This window comes from Triticum dicoccoides, chromosome 6A, assembly GCF_002162155.2.
Source record: "Triticum dicoccoides isolate Atlit2015 ecotype Zavitan chromosome 6A, WEW_v2.0, whole genome shotgun sequence".
NCBI classification, from domain to species: domain Eukaryota; kingdom Viridiplantae; phylum Streptophyta; class Magnoliopsida; order Poales; family Poaceae; genus Triticum; species Triticum dicoccoides.
Genome location: NC_041390.1, coordinates 610,868,761 through 610,874,322, shown reverse-complemented (window position 1 = coordinate 610,874,322; position 5,562 = coordinate 610,868,761).

The following is a 5,562-nucleotide window of genomic DNA, read 5'->3' as shown; positions in this document are numbered from 1 at the left end:
AGCGCACGGAGCTCCGGGCTGCGGCCCAGAACCTTGAGTCAGGTGTGGATTCCATCCCTCCCAGTTCTTCCAGTTGCTCCTTTTCCGCACTTGAGGCCGTCCCTCTCGGCCACCTCGCCAAGGTGGCCACTAACTCGGCCATAGTTTTCAAGGGGGGGGGGGGGTTGGACCCCCCTTAGAACAGATTGCGTCCATTAGGGCTCGCGAGATCTTAGACGGCAAGCTGGCTGAGACTCAGGCATGTTTACTCCGGCCCGCCGTGGAGTCGTCCGCTGCACCCGTGGTCTTGGGCCCGCCGGTGGCTGATGGTGTGATACGCGGCCGCACTCGCTTTCGCACTGCCGCTCTCCGCACTCAAAGCGCCTCCCGTGTCTTGGGGTCAAGCAGCCCCCCTATGGGGGTTTAGATGCGGGTCTTTTTCTGGAACATCCGCGCTTTCGGCCATGATGGCCGCCGTCGCCAACTCATCGAGTACATGCGGGACGAACACATCGACATCATTGCCATCCAGGAAACCATGTGAACTGAATTCTCCCTCCGGGAGCTAGAGTGCCTTAGTCCGCACCTCTTCGCCTGGCATTGGCTCCCTTCTAGTGGGACCACTGGCCATTCTGGCGGCATCCTGTTAGGCGTGAAGGATGCCACCTTTGAGGTTGGGGGCATGGATCGGGGGGAATTCTTCGTGAGTATGGAGATCTTCGAGAAGGCCCTCAACTTTAAATGGTAGGTCGTGGTTGTTTATGGCCCGGCCGATCATCGCCGCTCCCCAGCCTTCTTGGAGGAGCTTCATCTGAAGATCTCCAACTCTCTCCTCCCAATCGTTGTGGGCGGAGACTTTAACCTCATCCGATCCCCGGATGAGAAGAATAACGACCAGATTAACCTTCCCCGGATGCAGTTATTCAATGACTGGATCGCGGAGCTAGGTCTCCGTGAATTGGACCGGATGGGTGCTCGGTTCACTTGGACAAACCATCAGGCTGACCCGACGCGATCCGTTTTGGATCGCGTCCTAGTTTCCCCGGAATGGGAATTTCACTGCCCCCTAGCCTCGCTTCGGGCGATTACCAGGATCGGCTCTGACCGTGTCCCTCTCCTCCTCTCCATCGCCGACGAGCGCCCCCCTCCCCGCCACGCTTCCGGTTTGAGCTCTTCTGGCTCAACCAGGCCGGCTTCCGGGAGGCTGTGGCTGCCCGCTGGATCTCTGCCCGTTCTTCCCCGCATCGCACCATGTCGGCTGTTGACTCGTGGAACTTTTGTGCCAAACTTGTCTGCCAATTCATGAAAGGGTGGGGTGCAAACCTTGGCCGGGAACTCCGAGAACGGAAAAAGGCCCTTCTGTTGGCGATTCAAGCTCTGGACGCTTGTGCCGACACATCTGGAATCTCTCCAGATGAGTGGATGTTGCGATATGACCTTGAAGACCAGCTGTCAACCATCTACACTGATGAAGAGGCCTACTGGCGTCTACGGGGTACCCAGCGGTGGGTACTTCGGGGAGATGCCAACACCGCATATTTTCAAGCGGTGGCAAACGGCCGCCGATGCCGCAACTCCATCCACTGCCTCTGGGATGGAGAGACCCCTCTTGTCCGCCCCGCGGCCATCTGCTTGAAGGAAATATGCCCTAGAGGCAATAATAAAGTTATTATTTATTTCCTTATATCATGATAAAAGTTTATTATTCATGCTAGAATTGTATTAACCGGAAACATAATACATGTGTGAATACATAGACAAACAGAGTGTCACTAGTATGCCTCTACTTGACTAGCTCGTTAATCAAAGATGGTTATGTTTCCTAACCCTGGACAAAGAGTTGTTATTTGATTAACGGGATCACATCATTAGTTGAATGATCTGATTGACATGACCCATTCCATTAGCTTAGCACCCAATCGTTTAGTATGTTGCTATTGCTTTCTTCATGACTTATGCATGTTCCTATGACTATGAGATTATGCAACTCCTGTTTGCCAGAGGAACACTTTGTGTGCTACCAAATGTCACAACGTAACTGGGTGATTATAAAGGAGCTCTACAGGTGTCTCCAAAGGTACATGTTGGGTTGGCGTATTTCGAGATTAGGATTTGTCACTCCGATTGTCGAAGAGGTATCTCTGGGCCCTCTCGGTAATGCACATCACTTAAGCCTTGCAAGCATTGCAACTGATGAGTTAGTTGCGGGATGATGTATTACAGAACGAGTAAAGAGACTTGCTGGTAACGAGATTGAACTAGGTATAGGATACCGACGATCGAATCACGGGCAAGTAACATACCGATGACAAAGGGAACAACGTATGTTGTTATGCGGTCTGACCGATAAAAGATCTTCGTAGAATATGTAGGAACCAATATGGGCATCCAGGTCCCGCTATTGGTTATTGACCGGAGACATGTCTCGGTCATGTCTACATTGTTCTCGAACCCGTAGGGTCCGCACGCTTAAGGTTTCGATGACAGTTATATTATGAGTTTATGCGTTTTGATGTACCGAAGGTTGTTCAGAGTCCCGGATGTGATCACGGACATGACGAGGAGTCTCGAAATGGTCGAGACATAAAGATTGATATACTGGAAGCCTATGTTTGGATATCAGAAGTGTTCCGGGTGAAATCGGGATTTTACCGGATTACCGGGAGGTTACCGGAACCCCCCCGGGAGGTATATGGGCCTTAGTGGGCCTTAGTGGAAGAGAGGAGAGGTGGCCAGAGATGGGCCGCGCGCCCCTCCCCCCCTTGGTCTTAATAGGACAAGGAGAGGGGGGCGGCCCCCCTTCCTCCTCTCTCTCCTCTTTCCCCCCCTCCGTGAATCCTATTCCAACTAGAAAAGGGGGGAGTCCTACTCCCGGAGGGAGTAGGACTCCTCTTGGCGCGCCTCTCCTGGCCGGCCGCACTCCCCCCCTTGAGCCTTTATATATGGAGGCAGGGGCACCCCCTAGAGACACAAGTTGATCCACGTGATCATATTCTTAGCCGTGTGCGGTGCCCCCTTCCACCATAGTCCTCGATAATATTGTAGCGGTGCTTAGACGAAGCCCTGCGACAGTAGTACATCAAGATCGTCACCACGCCGTCGTGCTGACGGAACTCTTCCCCGACACTTTGCTGGATCGGAGTCCGGGGATCGTCATCGAGCTGAACGTGCGCTAGAACTCGGAGGTGCCGTAGTTTCGGTGCTTGATCGGTCGGGCCGTGAAGACGTACGACTACATCAACCAAGTTAACACTTCCGTTGTCGATCTACAAGGGTACGTAGATCACACTCTCCCCTCTCGTTGCTATGCATCACCATGATCTTGCGTGTGCGTAGGAAATTTTTTGAAATTACTACGTTCCCCAACAGTGGCATCCGAGCCTAGGTTTTATATGTTGATGTTATATGCACGAGTAGAACACAAGTGAGTTGTGGGCGATATAAGTCATACTGCTTACCAGCATGTCATACTTTGGTTCGGCAGTATTGTTGGACGAAGCGGCCCGGACCGACATTACGTGTACGCTTACGCGAGACCGGTTCTCCCGACGTGCTTTGCACATAGGTGGCTTGCGGGTGACAGTTTCTCCAACTTTAGTTGAACCGAGTGTGGCTACGCCCGGTCCTTGTGAAGGTTAAAACAGCATCAACTTGACAAACTATCATTGTGGTTTTGATGCATAGGTAAGCTTGGTTCTTTCTTAAGCCCGTAGCAGCCACGTAAAACATGCGATAACAAAGTAGAGGACGTCTAACTTGTTTTTGCAGGGCATGTTGTGATGTGATATGGTCAAGACATGATGCTAAATTTTATTGTATGAGATGATCATGTTTTGTAACCGAGTTATCGGCAACTAGCAGGAGCCATATGGTTATCGCTTTATTGTATGCAATGCAATCGCGTTGTAATGCTTTACTTTATCACTAAGCGGTAGCGATAGTCGTGGAAGCATAAGATTGGCGAGACGACAATGATGCTACGATGGAGATCAAGGTGTCACGCCGGTGACGATGGTGATCATGACGGTGCTTCGGAGATGGAGATCACAAGCACAAGATGATGATGGCCATATCATATCACTTATATTGATTGCATGTAATGTTTATCTTTTATGCATCTTATCTTGCTTTGATTGACGGTAGCATTATAAGATGATCTCTCACTAATTATCAAGAAGTGTTCTCCCTGAGTATGCACCATTGCGAAACTTCTTCGTGCTGAGACACCATGTGATGATCGGTGTGATAGGCTCTACGTTCAAATACAACGGGTGCAAAACAGTTGCACACGCGGAATACTTAGGTTATACTTGATGATCCAAGCATATACAGATATGGCCTCGGAACACGGAGACCGAAAGGTCGAGCGTGAATCATATAGTAGATATGATCAACATAGTGATGTTCACCAAAGAAACTACTCCATCTCACATGATGATCGAACATGGTTTAGTTGATTTGGATCACGTAATCACTTACAGGATTAGAGGGATGTCTATCTAAGTGGGAGTTCTTTAAGTAATATGATTAATTGAATCTAAATTTATCATGAACTTAGTACCTGATAGTATCTTGCTTGTTTATGTATGATTGTAGATAAATGGCCCGTGCTGTTGTTCCGTTGAATTTTAATGCGTTCCTTGAGAAAGCAAAGTTGAAAGATGATGGTAGCAATTACACGGACTGGGTCCGTAACTTGAGGATTATCCTCATTGCTACACAGAAGAATTACGTCCTGGAAGCACCGCTGGGTGCCAGGCCTACTGCTAGAGCAACACCAGATGTTGTGAACGTCTGGCAGAGCAAAGCTGATGACTACTCGATAGTTCAATGTGCCATGCTTTATGGCTTAGAACCGGGACTTCAACGACGTTTTGAATGTCATGGAGCATATGAGATGTTCCAGGAGTTGAAGTTAATATTTCAAGCAAATGCCCGGATTGAGAGATATGAAGTCTCCAATAAGTTCTATAGTTGCAAGATGGAGGAGAACAGTTCTGTCAGTGAGCATATACTCAAAATGTCTGGGTATAATAATCACTTGATTCAAATGGGAGTTAATCTTCCAGATGATTGCGTCATTGACAGAATTCTCCAATCACTGCCACCAAGCTACAAGAGCTTCGTGATGAACTATAATATGCAAGGGATGAATAAGACTATTCCCGAGCTCTTCGCAATGCTGAAAGCTGCGGAGGTAGAAATCAAAAAGGAGCATCAAGTGTTGATGGTCAACAAGACCACTAGTTTCAAGAAAAAGGGCAAAGGGAAGAGGAAGGGAAACTTCAAGAAGAACAGCAAGCAAGTTGCTGCTCAAGAGAAGAAACCCAAGTCTGGACCTAAGCCTGAAACTGAGTGCTTCTACTGCAAGCAGACTGGTCACTGGAAGCGGAACTGCCCCAAGTATTTGGCAGATAAGAAGGATGGCAAGGTGAACAAAGGTATATGTGATATACATGTTATTGATGTATACCTTACTCGCAGTAGCACCTGGGTATTTGATACTGGTTCTGTTGCTAATATTTGCAACTCGAAACAGGGACTACGGATTAAGCGAAGATTGGCTAAGGACGAGGTGACGAT